The sequence below is a fragment of the Carassius auratus genome, unplaced genomic scaffold (assembly GCF_003368295.1).
Source record: "Carassius auratus strain Wakin unplaced genomic scaffold, ASM336829v1 scaf_tig00216952, whole genome shotgun sequence".
Lineage (NCBI taxonomy): Eukaryota > Metazoa > Chordata > Actinopteri > Cypriniformes > Cyprinidae > Carassius > Carassius auratus.
Genome location: NW_020528811.1, coordinates 186,918 through 200,817, shown reverse-complemented (window position 1 = coordinate 200,817; position 13,900 = coordinate 186,918). Strand labels below are relative to the sequence as shown.

Sequence of the window (13,900 nt, the reverse complement as noted above, 5' to 3'; positions counted from 1 at the left end):
AGGAAGATAGGAGAGCTTCAAAGGAGGATCGGATGAGGAGTCATTTTGGGATGACTAAACAAGGTCAAGCCCCTACCAAGGCACGAGCTGCAGCTCATCAGTTGTCTGCTCACTCACGTGAGGTAGTCAGTGGAGCAGTCCCTGAAACAGACTCTATGAGAATGCAAATTTCAGAAATTCATGCTCAACTTGCCTCCATGCAACCATTAACTCACCAGAAGTGCCAGCCCGCTTGTTCCAAAGTGTTGGATGTGACTTCGCTAAAAAAAGAACTGACTGAACTACGAGCCCAGGTTCAAGCTATGGCATCCGCAGTCTCTCCGGAAGTCCGGAACAGAAGCTCAGAGGCTGAGGAAATTGCTGAACTTACAAAACAGGTTGCAGAGTTGAAAGCTCAACTAACCATCTCCGATTCACAGAAGCATCTGCCAGGAAGAGCATCTGGTTTCAGGATTCCTTGCACAACTTCACAGCACCAAGCAAACTCGACAAGAAAGTGACTTAATCAGTAGTGGTGGATTGACCTCAAATAGACCCCGTCCAAGCTACTGTTTTCGTTGCGGAGAAGACGGTCATATTGCCGTAAACTGTGAAAATGATCCAGATCCTGCTAAAGTAGAAAGCAAACGCCACCAGCTGAGGGAGAAACAAGCTCAGTGGGACCTGAAAAACAGAGTTGCATCCCCGAGGTTAAACTCCAATCAGTCTCTGTAGCAGGGCGTACGGAAACTGAGAGAAGACCTACATGCCCTAACAAACCTAGAAAAGCATTCAACAAGTGTCATGAAGTAATTCAGAGAAATTTACCAAGAGGATTGGTTGGAATGAAATGTACTGCCCAGTTAGTAGTTGAAGGAACTCCAGTGAACTGTTTGATAGATACAGGTTCCCAAGTAACCACCATTCCGCTTTCCTTTTATCACAAACATCTGTCAAAACATCCTTTAAAGTCACTTGAGTCTTTACTGGTAGAAGGAGCAAATGGCCAGTCAGTCCCCTACTTGGGCTATGTAGAGCTCACTCTGATATTTCCTTCAGAGTTCTTGGGAGTAAAATCAGAAGTTACTACCTTAGCCCTAGTGGTCCCTGATTTGATGCACATGCCCCAGGTCCTTGTGGGAACGAATTCCCTTGATGCTCTTTATGCGAACCATGCTCAAGAAGGTTCAGGAAACTTCAATCCAGCTTTTAATGGATATCAAGCAGTTCTCAAAATTCTGGATGTCAGACATAAACAAATGAGCACTGAAGTTCTGGGATGTGTAACATTGGCGGGGACTACTCCAAAAGTTGTGTCAGCAGGGAGTGTAGCTGTTCTTGATGGAGTTGTTAATCTAAGTTGCCATTCTCCTGAGAGCTTGACAACATTAGGGCAGCCAGAAATGTCCTCTATGCCAGGTGGATTATTAGTGGCTAGTGGACTGTACACTTTGCCTGTTAAACGCTCTTTTACTTTACCTGTAGTGGTGAGAAATGACACCCAGACTGACATAGCTGTTCCACCAAAAGCTGTGATCGCCGAAATGTACACTGTTCATCACGTAATGGAGACGCAGGCAAAACATGATGCTCCTCATATGCAATTGAACTCTGGCAGCTCACCGATAAAATTTGATTTTGGTGATTCCCCTTTACCAGCAGAGTGGAGGACCCGAATATCAGATTTACTGAACACAATGCCTGAGGTTTTTGCAATACACGACATGGACTATGGTCATACCGATAAAGTGAGACATCACATCAAACTCAGTGATGAAACTCCTTTTAAACATCGAGCCAGGCCTATTCATCCACAGGATATCGACGCTGTCCGCAAGCACCTGCAAGACTTGTTGGCTGCTGGAATTATTAGAGAATCTGAGTCTCCCTTTGCCTCCCCTATTGTGGTGGTGAGGAAGAAGGATAATTCAGTACGCCTTTGTATCGACTTCAGAAAACTCAACTCCCAGACTATAAAAGACGCCTATGCGCTTCCCAACTTGGAAGAGGTTTTTTCTGTTTTAACCGGTTCAAAGTGGTTCTCCGTTCTGGATTTGAAGTCTGGGTACTACCAAATTGAGATGGAGGAAGCGGATAAACATAAGACCGCCTTCGTGTGCCCGCAAGGATTCTGGGAGTTTAATAGAATGCCGCAAGGGATTACAAATGCTCCCAGTACCTTTCAACGGCTCATGGAGCGCTGTATGGGTGATCTGAATCGAAAGGAGGTACTAGTTTTCATAGACGACCTAATCATTTTTTCAGAATCCCTTGAAGAGCACGAACATCGGCTAGTGCAGGTCCTCACTCGTCTGAAAGAATATGGCTTGAAACTCTCGCCTGAAAAATGTAAATTTTTTCAGACTTCAATGCGATATTTGGGACATATTGTTTCTCAACACGGTGTAGAGACAGACCCAGTGAAAATTGAGGCCATTAAAACCTGGCCAAGGCCACAAACTCTCAAGGAACTGAAATCATTCTTGGGATTCGCTGGGTATTATAGGAGGTTCGTTCAAGACTTTTCTAAAATAGTCAAGCCTCTCAACAACCTCACAGCTGGATACCCTCCAATCCGAAAAGGAAGAAAGTGTAAAGACCCAAATCGTCATTACTATGATCCGAAGGAAAAGCTGGGAGGCAGGTGGGATGCTTCTTGTCAGCAGGCGTTTGAGACAATTGTGGAGAAATTAACAACTGCTCCAGTTCTGGGATATGCTGACCCTAGATTGCCATATGTATTGCATACTGATGCAAGCACCATAGGCTTAGGTGCCGCTTTATATCAAGAACAAGAAGGTCATTTGAGGGTCATTGCTTATGCAAGTCGAGCACTAACTAAGAGTGAATCCAGATATCCTGCTCATAAACTTGAGTTTTTGGCCCTCAAGTGGGCGGTTACCTCAAAGTTCAGCGACTATTTGTACGGGGCTGAGTTTACTGTTGTAACCGACAGTAACCCCTTAACTTATATCCTGACTTCCGCCAAATTGGACTCTACCAGTTATAGATGGCTGTCTGGGTTATCAACGTATAATTTCAAAATCCACTACAGAGCAGGAGCCCAAAACCAGGATGCCGATGGGTTGTCCAGGCGTCCGAATGGACAACTGTTGAATGATCTGGAATCTCAAAAAGAACAGGAGAGAATTAAACAATTCACTCTCAATCATCTATCTGAAATCAACAAAGATCTGCCTCTGATCCTGCCAGAAGAAATGAAGGCGGTGTGTGAGAAACATCAGGTTAGCCAGGCACGGGATGAGCATCACCCTGTCTTGATGACATTAGTGGAGTCCTTAACGATGGATGCTGGTGCCTTGCCTCAAGAATTCCAAGAGGAATATGAAAATGGCTTACCTGTAATCCCTCACCTCTCTGAAGAAGCTTTAGCAGCCCAGCAACGAGCAGATCCAGAGTTGAAAGTGGTCCTTGAGTACCTAGAGTCTGGTGAAAAACCCCTTGGTAGGAAGCTCAAGTCACCGAATATGGCAATGTGGATGAGAGAGTGGAATAAGTTTGAAGTCAAGAATGGAGTGTTGAACCTCCTTCGGTACAGGTTCTTTTGGCCTAAAATGGCTAATGCTGTGGAGAGAAAAATCAAAACCTGTGAGCGTTGTATTCGGAGGAAATCTCCACCACAGAGAGCAGCTCCTTTAGTGAACATACAGACCAGCAGGCCCATGGAGCTGGTCTGTATGGATTTTTTGTCGGTAGAGCCAGACAGTAGCAACGCAAAGGATATATTGGTCATTACAGACCATTTTACAAAGTATGCCATTGCGATACCTACAAAAGATCAGAAGGCTCGGACCGTGGCCAGATGTCTCTGGGATCATTTCTTACTGCACTATGGCTTTCCTGAAAAATTACATAGTGATCAGGGCCCAGATTTTGAGTCCAGAACCATTCAAGAGCTGTGCAAAGTCGCAGGTATCCGTAAGGTGAGGACGACTCCCTATCATCCGAGGGGAAACCCAGTGGAGCGGTTTAACAGGACTTTGCTGCAAATGTTGGGAACCCTGGAGAATGACAAGAAGGCCCACTGGAAGGAATTTGTTAAACCGCTTGTGCATGCATACAACTGCACAAAAAACGATGTTACGGGGTACTCACCTTACGAAATGATGTTCGGACGCCAGCCTCGATTGCCCGTGGATCTTGCTTTTGGACTTCCAGTCAATGACTCCTTCCAATCTCATTCACAGTATGTCAAATCTCTGAAGGATCGGTTGGAGGAGAGTTACCAGCTCGCAACTCGCAATGCCATGAAGGTAGCGGAGAGAAACAAAAGGAGATTTGATCGGAATGTAGTTGCCTCCGCTCTGGATGTAGGTGATCGAGTCCTAGTAAGGAATGTACGGCTAAGAGGGAAACACAAAATAGCAGACAAATGGGAACCTGATGTTTATGTTGTGTTGACGAAAAGCAGTGGTATTCCTGTGTATACAGTTCGCCCAGAAGGAAAGGAAAGTCCAGTGCGTACTTTGCATCGTGATTTACTTCTTCCCTGTGGGTTCTTGCCCAGCACTGCAGCTGAAGAATCTGTCCAGCGAAAAGAATATTGTAGGCCTAGGACAAGAGCCCAGTTCAGAGTTAAGAACATTCCCGAAACAGAGACTGTGTATAGTCATTGCCTTGATATACCTGAAAAGTCCTTGGAGTTCACTACTAGAGTTGTTTCTGAAGCAAGACCAATTAATCACTCAGAGAGTTCATTGGTTACAAGGAACGTTCCTCAAGTGGAGTCAGAGAGCTCACCATCTGTCGTCCCGGACCCGTTAAGAGATGATTCACCTGTTGATCAAAATTTAATCAGTGATGGAGTAGAGAGAAACTCACCTGTGATGGATCACGTAGAACCGTGCACCTCTGGGGTTCAACCTGAAAGTGATAGTGAAGACAGATTTGTGAAAGTAACTTCAGAAAAAGAATGTAACGAATCAAGTGAGCTACCTGAATCATTTGAAGTGGTGAATGAAATTGAACCTGATGCACGTATAGAGAACACGACTTCTCATTTTGATTTGCCCACATCCAGACAATTCATAGACATTCCAACTGTGGAAAATGATTCAGGAGCCATGGGTCCAAAACGTTCAAAAAGACAGAGTAGACCACCAAACAAACTGCAGTATGCACAGCTGGGAAATCCATTGATTTCAGTCATTCAGTCTTTATTGCATGGATTGAGCTCTGCACTTTCTGAGTCAGTGGGGGAATCAGATTACAATAAATACTGCAATTCTGGATCCAATGCAGCTTCACTTGTCTGACTTAGCCACTCCCAAGCACAGGGACGTGCTTTGATTCAGGAGGGGAAAGTGTAACCAAGGTTACCAGTGGAGTAACAGAAAAAAATATTGTTATTAATATAACAATATAATAATGTGAGAGTTATTAAAAAGTATTCAAAATTAGTAATTTCAAAAAAGAAAAATATAACTTTCATACAAACATATATTTTCATTTGGGAAATACTATGACCAATGGTGATTAGTTTTGAGACGAGCCAATACGAGCGCAGAATCTGGCGCCGCATAAGAACTGATTTCCGGGTTTTCACACGAGGTATATGCGTGAAGTTAAGAGGCAACTCTCTCTCGTGTGCACGGATGCCTGATGAGTGCTATGTCTCGATGCTCCGGGAAACAGAAATATAGAAATTAGCCTTATAGATTGTCGATGGATTGATGTGAGTGAAAAGACTCATTTTATTTCCTATTACATATAAGTGACGTTGGTATCGTTATGAGAGCGAAACGAACACTCATCTGTTTAATATAAAAGTGTATGCTGATATACATATACTTAAATAGCATCAGAGTATTGCTAAAGTATTTATGAAGTGAATTCTTTATTTAAAAAGGGTAAAGGGAGCGATTGTAATGTGGAGTGCTGTGCCTGCACCATTCTGGAATAGTCTGAGTTAAACGATCTCCTTGGTAAGTCAAATTGTTTTGTAACTGTTACAAATCAAACTGTTACGGTTGTATAAGACGAAAAGCAAGAGAAATTAAATCTGTGAGTGATTTATATGTATTAAAAAATGTTTAATGCTGTATAGGGTTAATAACAGCTAAACTGATGGATAAGTGGTCAATATATGAATCATTGTATTATGTTGAGAGAGTCACAAACATTGCCTATGTAAAATAAATATTCTTTATTTGAAAAATGTATTTACACATGTTCAGGTTATGATGAGTAACTCTACTGTCAGTAAAAATTGTTTATTATATGTTACAATGAAGATATTAATTATATTTCTGTGACCTTGACTGTTCAAGGTCAGGTTTTTTTCTTCTGTTATATCTTTTCCAAATTCGCTGTGTATACTGGATCTGTCCTGGCCTTCCAGTGGTTCTTAGGAGGGTTGGACTGGCGAGCCTCCCTTGAGTTTGTTCTTGGATCTTTCTGTTGAAGAAGTATTCGCACTGATTCAACTGTGAATGGTAGGAAAAGGACTAACGTTCCTCATCTTTTATTTTTTTTTCCGGATGGAGACTTTTTTCATTACCAACAGATAAAGGACAATTATTTAATTTATTTTTTATTTTTTTATTTTTTCTAAAACTTTTCAAAGCACTCTTTCACAAGGACTGCAATTCTGATTGGATTTCATTGTAAAAAAAAAAAAAAAAGAGAAGAACCATTTGTTGTGAAATTGGGTTGTATGTTGTTTATTTAGGATTTACCCTGTTGAAACCCAAAAGAGAAAAAAAACTGAGATCTAAAGTGTTGAAATCTTACATTCTGGTTGGAAAGGAAATACATATCTACATTTTATTTCATTTCATTTTATTTGTTATCAACCAATGTAATTCACCTGTTGTCATTCACCTGAAAATACAGTGTGTTTTCAAACGAGTATTCACTGTTGTTGTGGCATCTTTCTCAGCAGCGAATCTGTTTCTTCTGAAACGCTGGTCCATAGATCTCATTAGGTTAATAGCCAGAGAGTAAGCGCTACAATGTTCAAGTATGATTTACTGATTCTAGCATGATTTAGCATAGTTTACCATGATTTACCACGATTTACCGTAGTTTAGCATGATTTACTATAGTATACCACAATTTACCCTGTTCAAGTATGATTTATTGATTCTAGCAAGATTTACCATAGTTTACAATGATTTAAGATAAGATAAGATAAGAAACACTTTATTCGCCAAATGCATCAGCAGATACACAGGAATTTGATATGGCCATCTATAACACACAAACTCAACACACAAACATATATGCATATAGCTGCAAAAGCATGCCTAAAACAATCCATCAAATAATAAAATAGTCCAAAAATAGTGCAAGATCAGCTATTCATAAGGGAAATGGCTCTTGGAAAAAAAATATTAAGATGGCGTGAGGTCCTTGTCCTCACTGCTCTGTACCTTCTTCCTGAAGGAAGCAACCTAAAAATTTCACTTGCTGGATGGGACTGATCAGCAGCAATTTTAGCCGCCCTCTTCCTGACTCTGGCCTCATAAATGTCTTTAAGAGACAGCTGCCTTTGTCCAGTCAGCCTCTCTGCTGTGCGCACAATACGCTGTAGTCTGGCCTTCGCCTGGGCTGATGCGGATGCAAACCAAACAGTAATGGATACTGAAAGAAGGCTTTCCACAGTGGCTCTATAAAATTTAGACTGAACAGAGCTAGAAACGTTTAATTTATTTAGCTGTCTCAAAAAAAAACATTCCACTATGAGCTCTCTTAAGAATGGAGGAACTATTTTCCTCCCATTTCAAGTCATTTGTGATAACCGTTCCTAAAAATTTAATTGACTCCACCCTCTTCACAACGGAGCTCTTGATAGTTAGAGGAGAAAGGGAGGCGGGTGTTTACCTTAATTTACCATAGTTTACCATTATTTACTATAGTATACCATGATTTACTATGTTCAAGTATGATAGATAGATAGATAGATAGATAGATAGATAGAAATAGTCAGATAGATAGATAGATAGATAGATAGATAGATAGATAGATAGATAGATAGATTAGATGAGTTTGAATGAGTTTAAATTGATTAGCATCAAAGCTTGATTGAGTCTAATGGGATTTGGAGCTTGGGTCATCTGAACATCCTGTCAGTGAAAGTCTATGGGCATTTTTATGATTTTTAATATTAATTTTTAAGAAAACCCTAACTCAAACCAGTCTGAAAAGATATAGCACACCGAGTCAGAACAGTATGAAGGTCTGACCCGAGTTTGGAGTATGTAGCTTGAATGTCTAGGAGGAGTAGGAGTCCAAAAATTTTCCGGCCAGAAAAATAATAATAATAATAATAAGAAGAAGAAGTTTAAATAGGATTTCAGTAAGTTGGCTTTCTCAAGCCAACTTAATAATAATAAGTTTAAATAGGATTTCAGTAAGTTGGCTTTCTCAAGCCAACTTAATAACTGATTTTGGTGTGAGTGATCTAATATTTATGAGCCCAAACTTTAAAAGTTGTTTTTGTTCATTTACTTTACATTTTTCTGGTTTAATTACGATAAGATTTTTTCTAGATCCTACATTATATTTTGACCTCACTCTTCGGGGAACAGACACAGTCTTAATAGTTTTTACAGCGCAAGTACTTTTATCATTTAAGCGGGTGGAACAAAACTCATCATAATAGTTATCTGAGAATTGTCTTACTAGTCACATGGAGCGAATTGTCCTGGAGATGTTGTCAGAGAGCAGCTCTGCTCCGATTCTGCTGGGGTGTAATCCATTAGCGCGAAACAGCCTAGGACACTCCCAGAAAAGATTCCAGTTATTAACAAATAGCAGTTTCTGTTCTTTACACCATGACAACAACCATTTATTTAAAGCAAAAAGTCTACTGAACCTATTTTAATGTCACTTTTCATTAAAATAAAGTTGTATATATTGTAAAGAAATCTTAGCTCATTTATTTTGAAGAGGAATCAAATCTAAAGATTAGAATTGCTTTAATTTAACTGATTCAAAATTTTATTGGTTAATACTTCATCAATGGTTCATCCAGCGAACGTTAAAATCAGTCTATCTTAACAATTCTGTTTATATTATTTAAAGGATAATTAGAATACAAACAGAATGATAATTTATACGTTAAGAGGTAGGTAGCTCGGATCTGGGCAAAGTTTAATTTTAAAATACATTACACAACACAATACTTCTTTTACATGTTTTATTAGACATTTTATTTGGCATGTATTATTAGAAAACACGGAATTAGCTTCCACTGTTATGCTGATGACACTCAGCTATATATCTCAACGAGACCAGATGAAACTTCTCAATTATCTAAGCTAACAGAGTGTGTTAAAAATGTAATTAAATTCTGATAAGATATTAATTATTGGACCAAAAAACACTACACAGAATCTTGTAGATTACAATCTGCAACTAGACGGATGTACTGTTACTTCCTCTACAGTCAGAAATCTGGGTGTTATATTAGACAGCAACTTGTCTTTTGAAACATGTTATCTGTTTCTGATGCAGAAATACTAGTTCATGTATTTATGACCTCTAGACTGGACTATTGTAATGCACTTCTAGGTGGTTGTCCTGCTTCTTCAATAAACAAGCTTCAGGTAGTCCAAAATGCAGCAGCTAGAGTCCTTACCAGGTCAAGAAAATATGATCATATTACCCCAATTTTACAGTCTCTGCACTGGCTACCTATTAAGTTCCGTATCAGTTACAAATTATCATTAATTATCTATAAGGCCCTAAATGGTTTAGCTCCGGCGTACTAGCCTTCTACCACGCTACAACCCATCACGCACCCTAAGGTCACAAAACGCTGGACTTTTGGTAGCTCCTAGGATAGCAAAGTCCACTAAAGGAGGTAGAGCTTTCTCACATTTGGCTCCCAAACTCTGGAACAGCTTTCCTGATAATGTTTGGGGTTCAGACACACTCTCTCTGTTTAAATCTAGTTTAAAAACACGTCTTTCGCCAAGCATTTGAATAATGTATCTCTTAAATTGTGAGTGTACTTGTATCTGATCAAATGCGCATATTTATTCTTTATCTTGGGTTAAACAAATTAATTTTACTTTGTTGGATCAGCAGCTTATGCTAATGCTACATTTGTTTCTATGTTTTGCCATGGGATTTACATCCCGTGGTAACTAGGATTTACACAAGCTCCAGTCTGGATTAGAGGTGGAAATTATGATTCTTTCAAGAGATTCGTTCATTTTCAGTTCGTTCACCAAAATGATTTGTTCAGAATCGTTCACTGATTCGTTCAGTGATCATTTCTTCGTATTACACCAAATATGCCAGCATGTGGCAGAAAAGAGCATATTATGTGTTATGTCTCAAGTCAACGAACGTATTCACTTGTTACAAAAACTGATTTGGCTTTATTAAAATGTGCACATAATCGCATTCAGTATATAAAGTCTAATTAAGTTGTTCAGATGAACAAAGCACAAGGTTTTCTTGCCTAATTAGCATTTTAATTGTTTGGTCAGAGAGTTTGTATATTTTATATTCACATTCATAAATCGGGGATTAAACGTGGAGTTCTGTATGCTAAATATGAAAACAAGTGTATGTGCACAGTACCTATAACTGCGCATTACATTTTGAGAGATTGAAATGCTAAAGGGCAGACTGACCCAGTTTACTCTCATTCATTTTGTTCACGAACGAGATAAGCTATGTACCAGTTCATTTCATTCACTCACGACATGTATCCGTTCATTGAACTCGTTCACGAATGACATGTGTGCCAGTTCAGTCATTTCATTCAAGAACGATAAGATCTCTAGATCTCATTCAGACTCATATGAAACTCGTTCATTGAAGGGCATATTCATTCACTACATACTATCTCATACTCGAAGGCTATTGGCTCGAGGTTGAGTAACTCTTTGACAGGATGGAACACTTCACAGAGCTACCCAGTTCACCGAGCTGTGCATGCGCTGCTGTGGAGGGAGGAACTTCAGTGAACAAGAAATATGAGTCAGTGGATTGCGTGAACGAGAACGATTCGTTCACCTAAAAGATTTGTTCAAAAAGAATGATTCGTTCACGGACGACACATCACTAGTCTGGATCCAGAACACCTAAGAAGAGATGATGCTGACCTTCAGAGGACCTCAGATGATGCTAACCCTGAATCAACAAACATAACTAACAAATATTGCTACAAATGTGACTGCATGATATAATATTTATTAATAATATTAATAATGTTCATCGTCTGGCTGACTACGTCTTGTATGAATTTTTCAACAAATCCTGCCATACGTGCACAAACTAACAGTCACCAATTATAAGCTATTACTAAATATTGTAGAAACAATTTTCTGTAGTTGCTTTGTAACGATTTGTATTGTAAAAAGCGCTATAAAAATAAACTTGAATTGAAAACTTGAAAAACTGAAGAGGATAACAGATTTGAATGAAGTCCCAGGAGTTATTAGTTAGAACGCACCAAGAAAACCACAAATATATGTCTGAGAAGACAACGGCCCGCATAATGAGCCACATATTGAACCTTTCAGTCAGCTGAGTGTCACTGAAAGGGGGAGTTACAAGAGAGAATGCGAGGAAAAAATAAATGTATAGATTTTTATGTTTGTAGTTTATTTAGAATATATTTAGTTATTCCACAAAATAATTTTACATTCACTTACGAGTGCAGTTAAACTGTCACAATCATTAGCTGGAGTGCCCATGAACTTCAGTAGATGGCACTACACTCAGGACCATTTCCACCCATCAACCACCAGATGTCACCATATCATCACTTGGACACTAGCACCTCTCATACTGTTGCACCACAACTGAACTACACATCCCATGAGTCACTGCATCACAATCACCTTGCCACACCTGTACCTCATTCATAAGCCAATTTCCTTGCCACACCTGCACCTCATTAACACACACATATAAGCAGCACAATCACGCTCACTCACTGCAAAGTCTTGTTTAGCCTGTCTGACATTTCAGAGCATTTTTCCTTATGTTTGTTCCTGCCGTACCTGACCTTTGGATTGTTTTACCAACTGTGATTCTCTGCTGCCTGCCCCAACATTCTGCTCGTTTCTGTTATTGATCCTGGTTATCCCTGACATACAGGACGCCGTTACTGATTATTGCCTATCTGACCATTCTTAATAAAATTTCTGCATATGGATCCGAATATCTCTGGCTCATCATTAAATAAACAGTTTATTAGGAACAATCAATGCTGTCTTTCAAAGCTGAATCTTTAGCATCATTACTTTAGTGACACACTGATTTTCTACAATTAATAAATAAACTTTTATTTGTATCATTATTATTGTTAATGTTAAAAAGAACTGAGAATATTTTTTTCAGGGTTTTTTTTGGGGGGGGGGGGTAAATGGAATGAACAACACTGTTACATTTATTTGTTATATTTATATTATTTACATCAAGCTTTTGAATGGTATAGTGTATATTGTTATTGAAACTTCATAATATTTCATTTGATTATGCATTTAGTCAAGAATTATAGTTTGGAAAAAGTCTAAACTAGTAAAATGTTTACACATTATGTAAAACCTAATACAAGTATATAAATAAATAAAAAGAGACTTACTCATGTTTATGAATAAAGCACTTCATTCTTTTTTCTGAGGAAAACCAAAACTCAAATCATGATGTAATCCTGATCTCATTTTCTTGGGGTGAATTATGTCTTATTCCTCTCATCGCGAAGCAAACAGTAAAATAAAAAAAAAACTTGAAGAACAGTCTCACTGCTTTGTCTTCTGTTGTGTGGGCATATTCAAGCCGCGCGCTTCAGTTTGAAACATTAGAATCTCAAAAGCATGTTCAGCGTGTGGGCACATTAGATATAATGAGTGGAGACGTGAAAGAAGGACATCGCGTTGTTTTCATATGGATTATTTTATCACAGAATATTTGTTGTCTGCAGCATTATTTATTTAGTTTAAAATTAGTCTTTTCAAGCTTTCTATAGATATCTCTCTCATGTCTCTTCGTTGAGTATTTACTGAGTTACAGTTCATTTTAATGACACATGTCTAAATGAAGATCACCGCAGACAAAGGCTGCAGACAGCACACCTTGTTTGTTATCTTTATTTTATAAAGGCACAAAGTTTTGTTGTTATGTCTGTATACAAATAAAAGTAGACCTTTTACAGATTGGATTGATGTATTGCTCTTATCTGTATGATCAAAACTGGAAGTGGGATGTTTGTTCTTTTTTGGGGTTATCAGAAGAAGATGCCTCATAACACGTATATGCGGGGATTGAATCCAGAGGGTTATGCTGGGATGTTCTGGAGCTTCCTTCGATGTATTGAATAAAATCTATATAAATGTACTTCTTTGCTGGCGGGAGGGAGTGGGACCAGATAAGATATATTTCTGTTGGAGCAGGACTGGAAAATTTGTTTCGCGCAGGTCTCTAATTTCGGCCCATGTAGTAACCTTGCAGTATCCACATAATCCTAAAGCTTGGACCAAGATGGGTCTTGTGCATGTTGCCCTGTTGGGTCCCGCCTAGTGGCAAGAGCAACCCTATATGAAATCCATGTGGGCAATTAGCATTGGGCCATTATGGAACCCGAAGACAGTTTTAAATGGGGCCCATTTTCAGCCCATTTTAGACCCACATGGGCCCCACATACAAATGTTGGCTGAGATATCAACTGTTCTAAAGGACGTGATTTGCCCGGATCAAGCTTTCAAATTTTCATATGAAGCTTTGGTAGGCTTGTGGCTTTAGCTACACTGTGTTTCTAAACTCATATCATTCATCAACAATTTTTTTAATATTTTTATTATTTTTCTTTTTGTTTTTATGTTTGAACTTATATATCTCTTTTATCATAACAGTCCGAGTAATTCTGATTACTGAACAGTAAAATTTGAAATGTCATTTCTGTCTCCATGCCAAAAAATGGGAGGTGACTGGAAAG

General features: G+C 39.0%; 1 long non-coding RNA gene across 1 annotated transcript; it reads left to right on the top strand.

Moving 5' to 3' along the window:
- The first annotated feature begins 5,364 nt into the window (after positions 1-5,364).
- Positions 5,365-6,940, top strand: LOC113099515 (uncharacterized). Its single transcript, XR_003289468.1, has 3 exons — positions 5,365-5,674; positions 5,849-5,924; positions 6,270-6,940. It is a non-coding gene; the product is annotated as an uncharacterized LOC113099515 (long non-coding RNA).
- The last annotated feature ends 6,960 nt before the right edge of the window (positions 6,941-13,900 follow it).